Source organism: Lissotriton vulgaris, chromosome 10, assembly GCF_964263255.1.
Source record: "Lissotriton vulgaris chromosome 10, aLisVul1.2, whole genome shotgun sequence".
Lineage (NCBI taxonomy): Eukaryota > Metazoa > Chordata > Amphibia > Caudata > Salamandridae > Lissotriton > Lissotriton vulgaris.
In genome coordinates this window covers 122,669,082-122,684,548 of record NC_141698.1, presented here as the reverse complement: position 1 = coordinate 122,684,548, position 15,467 = coordinate 122,669,082, and positions in this window count along the sequence as shown.

Below are 15,467 nucleotides of genomic sequence, written 5' to 3'. Positions count from 1 at the left end.
ATAATTTAAAAGATATATGGCGCTCAAAACACCCAAAACTAGCTGGTTTTACTCATTATTCTGCGCCCCATCGATCTTGTTCTAGGATTGATATGGTGTGGGCTTCTGATCATATAATAGAAAATTGTACTATAGAACTATGTCCGAGGGTGACCTCGGACCATAACCCGATATTAATGGAACTTAAAATTACTGAGCAAAGTCCGGCTGCACAACTTTTTACATTTCCAAGGTATTTGTTTAGCGACTCACAATTTGTTTTACTTTTAAAGGAACATATTAAAGAATATATAGACTTAAACTGCAATACTGCTCCGATAAATACAGTTTGGGATGCTTGTAAGTGCAGCATTAGGGGCTTTGCCCAACAGTATATTTGTAGGAAAAACGCTGAAAGTCGTAGAGAAACTAAGTTAGCCATTTCTAATATTTTGTGGGTAGAGCAACAAGTAATAGAAGCTACCATTCAAAAAACACCAATTATTGAACCACTAAGAATGGAGCTGTTAAAACTAAAATCTTCCACCAAAAAGTCATTAAGAGAAGGGTACAGTACTAAAATCCATAAATATAAATTGGCTCAGTATGAGGGAGGGGACAGAATTGGCAAAGTACTTGCATACAAAGTTGCTGATAGGAAAGCCAGAACTAGGATTAAACAAATTAAAGGCTCAGATCTATGCAATTATGAACAAACAGATTAAATTCTTGACCAATTTACTAAATACTAAGGGTGGGCGTAAAATCCGTTTTGCGGGCGAATTTGCGGATTTTCCGCGATTTCGCGATCCGCGAATCTCGCGAAATCGTGGTAAAATCCGCGAATCAGCGGGTTACAGCAGCAGGTGCAAAAGTTGAACCTAATTTCTTTGTAACCTTTTACAAAAGGGTTACAAACAAATTAACTTCAACTTGGACACCTGCTGCTAATTGCTTCCTGGCGCCTCGTTGCCTACTTGCAACTATTCTCTGACCCTGCTCTGACACTTGAAGCAGGGTCAGAGAATAGTTACAAGTAGGCAACGAGGCACCTGTCCAAGGAATTAAACCTCATCAGGAAGCACTTACAGATATAAAAAATAGGAAGAAGGGAGAGGATGGCAAATACACCCATTTTGAGTTGTCAGGAGGGGTTAAACTAAAAGAGACCTTTACAGCACAATTTTCATATGCATTTTGCTAAAAATAAAAAGCTGTATGTTCTGTAGGGGCAACTCAGGAATCTGGCCCTTCAGAGATCTGGCCTCTCTTTCTTTCTCTCGTTCTCTCTCTCCCTCCCTCTTTCCCTCTCTTACTCTCTATCTATCTATCTATCTATCTATCTATCTATCTATCTATCTATCTATCTATCTATCTATCTATCTATCTATCTCTCCCTCTCCCATAAACGACTGCATGGGTAACTTCGCTATGCAAGCGGCTCGCGAAGACGCAAAAATCCCCGCGAACACGCAAAAAACCCCGGGAACACGCAAAAACCCCCGCGAACACGCAAAAAAACAAAAATCCGCAAATTCGCACAAATTCACGAATTTTGCGGATCGCGAATTCGCAAATTCGCGGATCGCGAATTCGCAAAATTCGCCCATGCTTACTAAATACTACCACAAATTATATACACCCGATAATGTCCCCACCACATTTAAAATACTTCAGTATCTTGATGAGTATATGCCTACACCTATAGATACACAAGCTGTGCAACAGCTCAACTCTAAAATAACAATGTTTGAAATAAATGAGGCAACCCTCGCCCTACCCTCTGGTAAAGCGGCAGGAGAGGATAGCTTACCTATAGAGCTATATAAAGTATGCACACAAGAATTACTCCCTCTTCTGGAAACAGTGATGGACTCTTTAACGGAGTCTAGAATGGCTCCCATGTCTTGGAAAATTGCCAAAATAGCTTTTTTTTAAAGAAAAACAAGCCCCCGGAAGAATGCGGCTCTTATCAACCAATTTCTTTGATCAACTCCGATGTAAAAAATGTTGCCAAAATTTTGGCCAAACGCTTAGCCCCTATAATGCCAGCTTTAGTTAACTCCCAGCAACATGGTTTTGTGACTGGGAGAGATAGCACAGCCCATGTAAATATGGCAAATACAGCTTTTGATGTCGCCTCAACTACTCTCACCACACTCGGGATGGTAATGTTAGATGCGGAAAAGGCATTTGACCGAGTGGGATGGGAGTATTTGTGGGAGGTTCTGAAGAAAATTGGTATTGAAGGCCCCTATCTTGATTGGGTATGCTCGCTTTATGATTCAACACGGGCGAAGATCAGTTATGGGGGAACGGAGTCATCTACATTTTTGATAGAGAGGGGAACAAGGCAAGGCTGCCCTCTGTCCCCTCTACTTTTTGCGCTATCTTTGGAGCCTTTTTTAAACGCATTGACAGCTCAGGATAGTATTATACCTACACAACACGGTGGTAGAAGTCTGAAGATAACTGCTTTTGCAGACGATATAGCGATATACACTACTGACTTGGTTACAGCAATTCCGGCAATAATACAGGAGGCTGGAAATTTTGGAGATGTGTCCGGCTATAAACTTAATGTAAGTAAGACACAAGTTATTGCTAATTATAAACCATAGGAACCAATTTTGGGTTTATGCCAAAGCGCGACTTATCTTGGAATCAAGTTGGCAGCAAATATAGACAAGGTGATAACTATGAACTATGACTCCATGTTAAAGGAAATTACGTTACTTCTAAAAAAATGGCACGCGATTCCGCTCAGCCTCGTAGGGCGTATTAATTTAATTAAAATGAAGATATTGCCCAAACTATTGTATTTATTTAGATCAATCCCCTTGCAAATTAACAAACTTTTTTTAAAGAAACTAGATGGCATCTGTAGTAACTTTGTGTGGGGATATAAAAAAGCGCGTACTTCTATCAAATTATTGAAGCTACCTATTGAAAAGGGAGGCTTGACGTTTCCTGAATTTAGATTATATATCATTTTGCTACTTTTTTTTTACGTATACGAAGCTTGCTGATAAATTATAGTTCTTTATTTTACCACCATTACATGCTGGGACCTAACTGCAACCAATTTTTATCTCGTGTACACGATCCTAATTACTTCAAAAGAGTTAAATTCAAGACCGCTAGACATATTAAGAAAATTTGGGACCAAATTATGATTTTAGGAAAAATGTCTTACTACAATGCTGAGCTTAGACTGTGGGGTAATCCTGGGCTACCTGGTATTTTTTCAGACTGTTTAGGAAAGATATGGGCTAGGCATGGAATTACCATTCTGGGAGACCTTTATGGCCCGAATGGTTTTCTAGATTTTGGCACACTTAGACTTACATTTGAGTTAAATGAGGATATGCATTTTAAATATATCCAAATCAGGGATTTTTTACTTCGTAAGATGAGGATTGTAGAAGTATCACATTCGGACTCTTTAACATGTCTCTACTCAGACAAAGTTAAATCACTTATAGGCCTAAGCTATGGTCATTTGATTGCAAGTGAAAGAGATGATAGTGGGAATTTAGCGGCTAAATGGTCATCTAGACTAGGCGTTAACATTAACCCTAAACAGATTTCAACCGCACTATGCCAAATAAACCGGGTAGTTCAATCCTCAAATTTGAGGCTCCAGCTATAACTAACAGTTACTCAGCTATACTATACTCCACAAAGAATATCTAGCTGGACACGTGGCAACCAGACTAATGATCGTACCAAGTGTCCAAAATGCGATATGGAAGCTGCAGGTATCGAGCATATGTTGGTTTTATGTCCGAAGTTATCTATATTTTGGAATGGGATAACTGATGCTCTGTCGAGGAAACAAATGAATACTCCACCGATATCGCCACAGCTGATCCTACTCGACTTTCAAGATAACCTTAGTCAGCATAGGGATCTAATAACAATAGTATATGCATGTGCTAGACTAGTCATAGCTATATCTTGGAGTTTAAAAGATCCTCCTAGCGTAATGGAATGGTGGAGCTTGATAAATGAAATTAATGTTATGGAACTCTCTTTAGCAAGACTTAGAGGACCCAATGCCTTGAAAAAGAAAGAAAAAATTTGGGGAACTTTTTTTGAACTATAAATATATTTAGAGACCAGTGTTAAATCTTTTGTTGCAATTATGCTTTGCTAAAAAGTACTTTTGAAACTATACATGTCTACTCTCTGCTTTAGCTGTTAAAGGAGAAATTGTATTACTTTTTTCTTTTTGTATTTAAATTTGATTAAGATGTTTTTCCTGCAGTAATAAAAATTTGAAAAAGGAAAAAAGGAACTTCCTGTTGTCACTAGAGCCCTGACCACAAGGGGCTTATGTTATTGCTTACAAATGCCATAATACTTCTTTGAATACATAAAGTTAGAAAAAAAAATATTTATTTTCAATATAAAAACAAGTATTTGACTGGACATTGATTTTTTGACATTACTGAGTGCACTTTGAGTTATGAATCATGTTCACTAACCTGTATCGACACTTCCCCCAGATGGAGCCTTTGACAGCTCATCCACAGCTACCCCTGAGAGTCATGTGCATCAGGGGTACTTGGCCCAGATGTTCAGGATCCGTAGTAGATCCACTCCAGAACAGCAGGAGTAAAATGACTCAACCACCATGGTTGGGCCCTGTAGCCCTGCGTGGCCTTCTGAAAGAGGTTCTGACATGTGGCTTTAACCAATCCAAAATTTGAATCACATAGGTACCTGCCATAATACCACTGTTGGGTTTACTTGTGAGGAGTTAAGAGCTTACACTCAAAATTCAGACCCATTGATCTGAGGTGAACATCACAGTAGTCAGAGCCTATGGAGCTGATTATGATGACGGTGGGACAACCATCGGAAGCATCATATCTGCCCACCATATTTTAATGGCGGTGGATGGTTGGCGGTCAGCAAGACCGACCGCCACACATTCGACGGGCTCCTTGAGCCCGCCAGTGCGTTGGAGGGGAGTCATATCCCCACAACAGTGGCAGTGCCTAACATGCACCACAGTAGGAATTATGATGTCCCTTTCCGCCCGCCATTTCATGGTGGATAAGTGACAGAATCACTGTTGCTCTAGGGTGTGCTGCTTCAGAGGCATGCCCGCAAGACTGGAGGTGAACTTCAGTGCGGATTGTAGTGGACAGGACTTTAAGGTCAACCCACACTTGCCACTGCTAGGGTGCACCTGCTTGTGCTAGAATGGGAATGTGCTCCCTCAAGAGAGTGGTCTAGTGGACTGATCATGAAGGCTGAACCTGGTTCCCCGGTTCCAAATTCGGCAGCTCTGGCCAAAGTGCTTCTCCACTGAACATGATACTGCCCCACTGAGAGAAACTCGCACTGCCTTCAACTACAACCCAATTGTGCCCCACTATAAAATCCTCGAAGCGGCTCAATTTATATTACGCACTAGACAAGAGCAATATTCTGCCTACAAAAAAAAGTTACAATATCCTGGAAAAAGCAAACACTCATAGGAAATGCAAAATTAAGTAAAGCATGTGAAATGTATGCAGGAACAACCTTAACGCTTTTAAACTCACTATTCAGAAATCATTGCGTGCTTTTGCCTGACAAGTTAAGGACATGACTACAGGGCACGGAATGGACCAATTTCAATGTTCATTGCTTATATCCTTACAAAACGTAAGCAGTATGGTAAAAAAGACCACATCCCTGAACACAGAGCTGTGGTGCACATTTTGTTTTCCAATCCATGCATTGCAGTACCTCCAGGATTGGTGCACTTCCCCGCCCAGGGAAAACAATGCTGTTCAACGAAAGAAAGAAAACAAAAGTACCGCTTCACTGGTAAATCTCTGTATAGTGGTGCTAATGTGTTTGGCTGTGAATAAAATCAACCTGGTCACTTTGCTACCACTCTGTCCTACTTTATTTAGTTATTTATTTTTCATATTTTGAATCTTTTATTCCCAAGGCTGCACGTTGGAATAGAAAAATGGCAGAAAAAGAAATTTCCAGCAAAGGTGTTTTTCTTTTATGGATCAATTTCACAGGGGAACAAATAAATGGAAGGAGGAAAAAGATGTTGAGAACCGTTTCTTGGAGTCACGGTTTTCAGTAAGTGAGGAGGAGCTGCTAGACAGAGCGGGAATAAGAAGAAAGAAAGAGTGGGGGGGGGCAGCTGAAGCAGCAGAGTAGAAGTGGACACTGTCCTTGTCTTCTCTGGGCCAGAAGGCAAAGACAGAGTCCTTTTCCTTCTCTGCCACCCGCCTGTCCCGAACAGCCAGGAACGCTGAGCCGTATCTGTAGGCCTTGGCTATTTCTGACGTCCTGGAATGCATGTTTTTTTAAAAAAAGTAGGGAAACGGAATCTATGGAATTAAAGATGTAGGGACGCCGTGCCCTGCCGATCCCGCCCACTTCGACCACTGTGTACGTGACCCGTCGTAAGAGCCATCTGTGTTTTGAGCACATGGCATGGTTTCTGACATGGAGTGATACTGAGAAGTAAATTGATTTATCATGTGGTGTTTTTGGTGTAAATTGAGGGCAAAAGTTAAAAGGAACGAATGCTAGTGCCTGGGAGTAAGTTTTATTTTGGTATTATTATTAAATGGTGAAGTTTAGACGCTGGAAAAAAAGGGAAAGGAAAAGAATACCATGAACTGGTTTATTTGTTAGCATGAGTACCCAAAGCTTAAGCATTAGCCCTTCTCAACCATTCTGGTCTTCAGGATTTGAACCCCCTTTTAAATGGATAGATGTAAGGAATACTTTACAAACTACATTGAGGCCATCGATGTTGCTCAAGAAATTTCTGATGCGCAGAAGATGATTATTTTACACTCATTGGGTCCTATGGGGCTAAAAATGTATTCTCACATAACCAAGACACCTGTAGTGGGGTACATAAATGTTTTTATAGCAGTGTTGAATAATTTAGACAAACATTACGCACCAAAGGGGGGGGGGGCGTGGCTACGAGGGCAAAGATGGTGGACGTAGCTTGCTAGAGCTCCCACCGGCCCGCTCATAATCCGTCTATCCCACCTCACACTTGTGGCAGAGGTAGTGGCTGGCGAGGGGTGTCCTCCGATGTGAAAGTCTGGGTTCCCGGATCCTTGATAGCGGAGATAGCAACGGAGGCGCCCCGGGGCCTGCACACAACGTGGGAAGCCGGGGCCTCGATTTTGGCGATCCCCAGCCCGGAGTTCCCGGAGTCGGCTGGCTGTGGCGAAGGCGGGGCCCGCGCTCCGGGGTCTGAGCCGACAGCGGAGCAGTGAGGAGCAGTGCGGCCGTGCCCCACAATAGCGGCGTCTGTGCAGGCATTTCGGAGGCACCGATAGAGGACCGCGGCCTGCATTGAGGTCCGGGAGCCGGGGCCTCGATTTTGGGCGACCCCCAGTTGCCGAAGATACAGCGCGAGGGAGGCCAGGGCCGAGCGGCAGTGAGACTGGTGGTAGTGCGGGCCCCCGGGGTGCAACCCTGCTCGCTCTCCGGCCCGGGGATGGCCTTGCCTGGTCTCCTGATCTCGGGGCCCTCCCCCTGCATTTGATCTCCCTGAAGGTGATGCCTGCAATCTGGTGTGCAGGTGGATGCTGGCGGCTGTGGCGAGGTGTGCACACGGCGTGTCCCTGGGGCCCCGAATGACAGGCTGAGAGACGGTGGGGCTAGAGCCGGCGGAGTGACCCAGCAGACCGCCCTGGTGGGGAGATTGGAGGCGTGGGGACCCCCTAATGGCCCGCGGTGAGCAGCTAGCAGTGGACGGTCTAGATTGGGGCCACATACCCCGGGAGGTGTAGCCGAACTGGTGCCACGCGGTTCTCATCGGTCCACAGCCAGAAGGAGGGGATCGGTGTGCAGCGGACACCCGTGGGGAGTAGCGGCCTACCTGGACCCGGTGCAGCCGGGGACTCGAGTTTGGCGGTCCCCGCCTGGTAGAGCCGAAACACTGCGAGACCTGAGGACCGGCGGCCCCTGGTGTATGGCCGCATTTGATAGCTGGGCACAGCGCTGCAGGGCACCCCTGGGCCGACGACTGGAGTCTGGCCAGACTGCCCGGCGAGATATGAACGTGTACCTGGCGACGGACGACGAACAGTGAGTAACTCCCCCGGGCCCCCCCAACGTGGTGTGTTTGACCAGTGGGCGAGAGTGGCCGGAGTGCCCAGATGGTCATTACGCAGTGCGCCTAGGCACTTAACAGGAACTGTGTGAGGAACTGAGGCGTCCCTGGGCAATATTGGAGGACCTCGGGCGCGCTGGTGTAGCCTGGAGCGGTGGACCCTGTGGGGGGAGATAGTCCTCGCGGGTCCTGGTCGTGCAGTAACTGGACCTGAAGAGTCTTGCGGGTGCCCCCCCCCGTAGCGGACGGCGGCAGGGTGTAGGAAGAGTGTGTGCCTGCTGCGTGGACTTCTCGCCTGTGAACTACCCCTGGCAGTTGTTGGAGGTGCGGATCGCTCATCGCGAAGATCTGCGACAGATCCGAGGGCGGCTGCACAGGAGTAGGCCTCAGTCATGACCCGAGGAGGGGGCGGCCTGCTAAGCAGGGGCCCATCGACAAGTTTACGGGACCGCGCGGGGGCCCCGGAGCATCCGGGAGCCAGGGGTCGGGGACAGATAACGCGGCACTGATGGCAGCTATAACCCAGTCCAGGGATATGTTGGATGCCAAGATTGGAGCGGTTGGAGCAGATGTAACCCTATTGCACCAGGACCTGCGCAACGCTGTGGCGAGAATCACGGAGGCCAAGTCTAGGATCTCAGTGGTGGAGGACGATGTTGGAACCCTGAAGCAGAAAATGGCAGCGATGGAAAACATTCAAAAGGGCCTGGCGCTTCGTGTGGGGGATGCTGAAGGGCGGGCACGCAGAAACAACCTTCGCTTTGTGGGTTTTCCGGAGGGTTGTGAGAAGGGCAATATGGAACAGTTCTTGTCCCAGTGGCTGGAGAGTTGGCTCCCCCCGGATGTCCTATCCCGCTGCTTTGTTATTGAACGCGCCCATCGGGTTCTGATACAGAAGCCGCCCGTGGGTGAGCGACCCAGACCAGTGATTGCTAGAATCCTGAACTTTCATGACAGGGACACAATCTTGCGGGAAGCGAGGGCCAAAGACTCTCTTCTCTTTGAAAGCCAGAGAATCATGATCTTCCCCGACTACACCAGAATTGTACAACAACAACGGTACTCCTTTATGGCCGCCAAGGCGAAACTCCGAGGCCTGAGAATTCAGTACTCCTTGCTCTACCCGGCCCGCCTACGGGTGATCTTCCAATCACAGACTCATTTCTTTGATACACCGGAAGACGTATTCAAGTGGACTGATGAAACTGTGAGGGTCAGGCCCCATGCTCAACCGGGTCTGGACCCGGGGCACTCGAGAGATCCATCGCAGGAGCCGGGGGACCAGAACGCCCGTGGGAAACGAAATAGGAGATCTAGGTCTCGGAAAATTCTACATCCCGCAGTACAACTCGGTCAGCTGCGCCCTCTGACTCTGATCACTCTGGAAGGGGCAGCTGAGTGCCTATGGGGATTTATGCCGTTCTACAGAGGCCACGTACTCCAGCGGAGAGGAGTCTTGCAACAGAGTTCTGCTATACTGCTGATTGAACATTGACTATATATATTGCCACAACTGGTTTCTTTTGCCAGACAATGGGTGGGACTGTGGGGAAGGGTTCTGGGTGCCTTAATACAGGGGCTCCATGCCTCCTACGTGAGTGGGAGTTAACTTGGGAGGGGGGGGGTTTGGTTCAGTGGGTAAGTGGGATCCATTGGTATGGTAGGCCTTGGGCACTCTGTTTTGGGCCCGAGATCGCCCATGCCGCGACAGGTACTTCAGTGTTCCATGAGGTATTGGGGTGGGGGGTGTGGATTCCGGGTTGGGAAGTTGAGGGGTTTGTGTAGGGGGCCGGAGACAGGGGGGGTTGGGGAGGGTTGGTTGGGGGTACACGCGACCTATAATGCCTTGTTCTGTGATGTGCTGTGCGCCTGGGCCTGGTGCGGGGTGCTCTGGTATTGAGTCTCATGGGACTATGGCTGAGGCTTCCACTTCAGGGCTCCCCAGGGAGTCAATACGTGTAGTGAGTTGGAATGTTAGGGGGATGCTGGACAAGATCAAGAGAGGGGGGAGACTGCAGTGGGGTAAGAGGGAGGCTGCTGATGTCTTGTTGTTGCAAGAAACCCACATGATGGGGACGAAAGTGTTGAGCCTGCAGAGATATGGCTACCATCAAGTTTTTCATGCGGGGTTCTCCAGGGGCTCCAGGGGCGTAGCTATCCTAATCCATCGGAGGCTGGCTTATGTGCACGAGAAACAGTGGATAGACCCCCAGGGACGTTATGTGTTTGTTCAAGGGATGGTGGGCACGGAATCAATAGTGTTTGGCTGTGTTTATGCTCCCCCCCCTGCAGTGGTCCCTGGCTGAGCGTTTGTTTGCGTTATGGGCGGACCTTCCAGATTCCCTGGCGGTCCTGGAGGGAGATTGGAACGATATGATGGATGTGCGTGAGGACTGTCGGAGGATGCAGGGGGCGCTTGCGGCTGCCGTCCCTACTCGGCTGCGCGCCATGGTGGAGGGGCTTGGCTGGGCAGATGTTTGGCGAAACATGCATGTCAGGGCCCGCGAATACACGTATGTCTCTGCGGTCCATGGTTCCTTCTCCCGGCTGGATTATGTCTTCGTGCCTTATGGTTTCCTGGATAGAGTACGGGAGGCTGCCATCCTGCCTAGGGGACTGTCTAACCACTCCCTAGTGGCCGTAGTGGTTGACCTGCATAGGACGAGGCAGCCATTCCGGTGGAGGATGTCCTCCTGGCACCTTCAGCAGGCCGAGTATGTGGAACACATGCGTGGTGCGATTGCCAACTACTGGAGAGAAAATCTGGTGGAAGGTACTGATCCCGTGGTCGTCTGGGAAGCCATGAAACCTACCCTGAGGGGCGTTGATATTACGTGGTGCGCGGAAGCCCGTCGCGGGCGTCGGGAAGCTATAGTGGAGGCGGCGGCCCGTGTGGAGATGCTGGAGCAGCGTTGTCGGGGGGAGGAGGAAGCAATGGCGGTGCGGCGGCTTCTGCAGGCGCAGCAGTCCTATTCGTTGGTGTTATTAGATGAGGCTCGGCAGGCGTGGTTGGCTACGCGGAGTAGGGTGTATCAATGGGGTGACAAGTCTTGCACTATGCTTCACAGACTGTGCCAGCGTACTCTGCAGCCGCTTGCCCTGCCTGGGATTACTGATGGAGACAGCGTCACCATTACGGACCCAGCGGCGCTGGCCGCTGGCTTTGCCAGCTATTATGCGGAACAGTATGCTCCACAGGATTGCCTCTCGGCTGAGGCGATTGACAAATTTATCGCCGACCTGCCCCCGAGGGCGGTCTCCACTGAGACCCGGAAAGCATTGGACCTTCCCCTCACGGCGAAGGAACTGGGTGATGCACTGGGTCAGCTCAACACGGGGAAGGCGCCCGGGCCGAGCGGTTTCCAGTGTGAATTTTATAAAAAGTTCCATCTCCAACTGGGGTCCCATTATAGAATCGCACTGGAGGCAGCGCGGGAATTGGGTAGACTGCTGGCTGACTGGCGACATGCCGAGGTGATGGTGTTTCAGAAACCTGGTAGGCCCCCCGATCGTCACGACTCGTACCGTCCTATATCATTACTTAACATCGAGGCTAAACTGTTGGCTAAGGGGTTGGCGAATCGTCTCCTCCCATATGTAGCTGATCTGGTTCACCCGGATCAGGCAGGCTTCATGCCGCGTAGAGCGACGCAACACAATATACGCAGGGCACAGAATGCCGTAGATGCGATAAGGGCCACGGGAGAGCGGGCGGCCCTGCTCTTGGCCGACATAGACAGGGCCTTTGACTCGGTAAGCTGGACATACCTATTCGCGCTTCTACCTCATCTTAATCTGGGCCCTGTGTTCATATCCTATATCAAACTTCTCTATACTGATATCACGGCGTCTGTGCGTGTTTCTGGGGCAATTTCGGAGAGGTTTGCCATCGGCCGGGGTACCCGTCAGGGTTGCCCGCTGTCCCCATATTTATTTGCGTTAATTATGGAGCCTCTCGCCTCTTGGGTGCGCATTGATGCGCAGCTGCGGGGTTTTGTATGGGGGGGGGGCGGGCCTTACTGATCGAATTGCCCTCTATGCGGATGACGTCCTCTTTTTCCTCACTGACCTGAATAGATCTGGGCCCCGAGTGCTAGAGATAAAGCGCATCTTTGGTGAGGTGTCGGGCCTCTACCTTAAACCGAGTAAGTCCACCCTGTGGGTGCTGGGTGACGGAGCGGACACGGGCCCATGGGCATCAGCATTGCGAACTGCGGCCGGGGGCATATTATATCTTGGAGTGTTCTTGTCCGAGTCCGCGGCGGTCTCATGGGAGCGCAACGTGCTGCCAGTATGGGAGAGGACATTACAACCTGGTCTCGGATGCCCCTTACCATATATGGCAGGTCGGCGATTTTTAAAATGGTTGCCCTGCCGCGTCTCCTTTATCAATTACCGAACCATCCGCACCCCATTGCACCGCGGTGGTTCTGGCAGGTCAATTCCGCCCTGGGTCGCTTTTTGTGGGCGGGGGGAGCTGCTAGAGTGGCGCTACGCACGTGCTTTCTGTCCACATATTGTGGTGGCCTGGCCACGTCGGACATCCGCTCGTACTATCAGGCCTCGCAATAGCTGGTTTTAAACGATTGGTGGTATGGGGATGGTGGCGATACGGCATATGCGCTGGAGCGCTCCCTGATGGGGAATAACACACTGCATGCCACCCTGTACTCCGCTGGGCTTAGGAGGCGGCTGCCGTCGGCCACGCAAGTGGTGTTTGCTGTTTGGAGACAGGCACTGCGTCGGATGGGTTGGTGGGGGAGGTTGACGGCAGAGACCCCATTGTGGCAGAATGGACGACTCCCTGCGTTGGCCTCGCTTGCGGGGTTTGGCGGATGGGACTCCATAGGAATTTCCTCGCTTGGAGACGTTATGTCGGGTGTGACTCTCAAGTCATTCCAGGACTTGCGGGACGAGTTTCATATGCCTAACACTCAGTTCTTCCGATACTTACAATTTCACCATGCATTGGCGCCTAGCCTGGTTGGGTTGGAATCGCTGCCGGAATTCAGCCCAGTGGAAGCGAAGGTCTTCATGGGCGATCTTGGGTACAAAAAGGTATCCCGCATTTATCAAACGTTGGTCACCCACTGCTCCTCCTCCTTACTCCCATTGAAAGATGCTTGGGAAAAAGACGTGGGGCCCCTGGACGAAGACGACTGGAGGGAGGCACTGGAGTTCCCACGTGGGACAGCTATTGCGGTGCGGCTCCGATTAATCCAATTTAAATACTTGCACAGGGCCTACTATACCCGAGAGCGACTGTGGAAGGCGGGCCTCATTGGGTCCCCGGAGTGCCTGCGTTGTGGAGCTGACACGGGTACCCTAATACATACTGTGTGGTCGTGTGCTGGCTTGACTAGGTTCTGGAATGGTGTGTGGAGTTGCTTGTCGGAGGTGCTGGGTTGGGATCTCCCCCGCACCCATCGCCTGGGTCTCCTCCATGTGTTATAGGGGGTAGGTGGAAATATTTACAAACGTCATCTCTTGCTATTGGGCTTGGTAGTGGCCAAGCGGGACTTGGCACGAGCGTGGAAGAATGAGCAAACCCCCCCCCCCCTGAGTGCGTGGAAAGCTGGATTGGACTATTTTATGGGTTTGGAGCGCCCAGTGTTTGAGGCCAGAGGTTGTCCCAGGAAGCATTTTAAAATCTGGAAGCGGTGGGCAGACTACAGGGGTTTGACTCTTGATCCACGGGCGGAGCCTGATGAGGATCTAGATTTGGGTGATGGATGCCAGGCTTAGAGTGCGCAGGGCACTGGACTTTCAGATGGCGCATAAAGAGGGCTTGACATGATCGCGTGTACGGGGCTAGGGTGGGATAAGGGGCGGGTAGTGGGGTTTTTGGGTGGCTGTGGGAGTTGGGGAAGTTAGGGAGAAACGTTTCTTTCTTATTGATTGGGATACAATGATGTGTTTATGCTGATAATCATGCAGTGACCTCCTGATTGTGGAGTGCTGTATACCTGCTTCTACCTGATCAACTAATAAAATTTGTTGTGAAAAAAAAACATTACGCACCAAAAGTACGCATTGTCATTAGCAGTTATACATTTATTCAGCGGAAGCAGACCAAATCTGAGACAGTAGATGAATATGTTGCAAACTTACAAAAGCTAGCGAGTGATTGCAAATGTGGCGTGTTACAGGATGACTTGATAAGGGATCAGGTTGTAATGCATATCAGCAATCCCACCATACAGGAAAGATTGTGGGTAAATGGGGATTATCCATTAGAAAACATTTTAGCGCTATTAAGGGAGGCTGAAATGTCAGAAACAAGCACAGTTGCTTTGAAACATAATGAGAACCAGACAACCTCGGTGAACAGGGTTTTTAAAATGTAAACATTACAGTACTAAGAACAGCATTTTACAGAGTAAGGTCAAACATAAAGTGAATGAAAGAGTAGACAAGGGCAGATGTTAGAGGTGTGACAGCAAGGATCTCCTGGCTTACAGCAAATGTTGCCCTACTCTGAATCAAAAGTGTAGGGACTGCGGTATCAATGGCCATTATGCAAAGTATGTAGGAGGAAAAAATGTGTAAAGTGTGTACATAAACATCACTTAGACACAGAGTAAAGTGAGCCAGATTGGGATTTGGAGAATGATAAACTTAAGATGGATTTAATGAGAAATTTATTTTGAATGTCAGTGATATGGTGTGCAAAGGTAAACCAGAATCCTGGATGATGATTGGTGCTGTAGGTATTACCATTTATGCTGATTCTGGTTCTTCTTACACCATTGTAAATGAGGAGATCTGGAGAGAGAGGTTTGCGGGAAAGACTGGTGAATCCTTACTTGAATCTGATATAAGCCCAGAAGGATTCGGAGTAGAAAATATTTAGATGTTTGGATTCAGATGGCTTACATTTAATTTCAAACATAGGTCACGGGGGAAACTCTATGTAGCAAAAGGACCATCTGTATTGAGTTGGCATGATCAGAATGAACTGTATATCACCCTGCACCCAAACATCAAGGAGCAAGTCTTGATCCTGATGATGGTACAACCATGGGGGATGTTTTGTTAACTAAGTTCCCTACTGTATTCAAGAAGGAGTTGGGTAACCTTATAGGATTTGAGCATAAAATTCGACTGAAAGAGAATGTGTGCCCCAAAGTACATAAGGTTAGGAATGTACCTATAGCAATAAGAGATGATGTTTCTAAAGTTTGGAAAATGTGTTTCATCTGGAGTAATAGAACCGTTAGAGGTATTCAAAAGGATTTCCCGGGCAGTGGTAGCTAAGCGCAGTAACAACAAGATTAGGTTATGCGTCAACTTACGCCATTTGAATAACAACATTATAATTGACTGGTTTCCACTACCAAAAATCAATGAAATGGTTACATTACTTAAAGATGCCCGGTTGTAC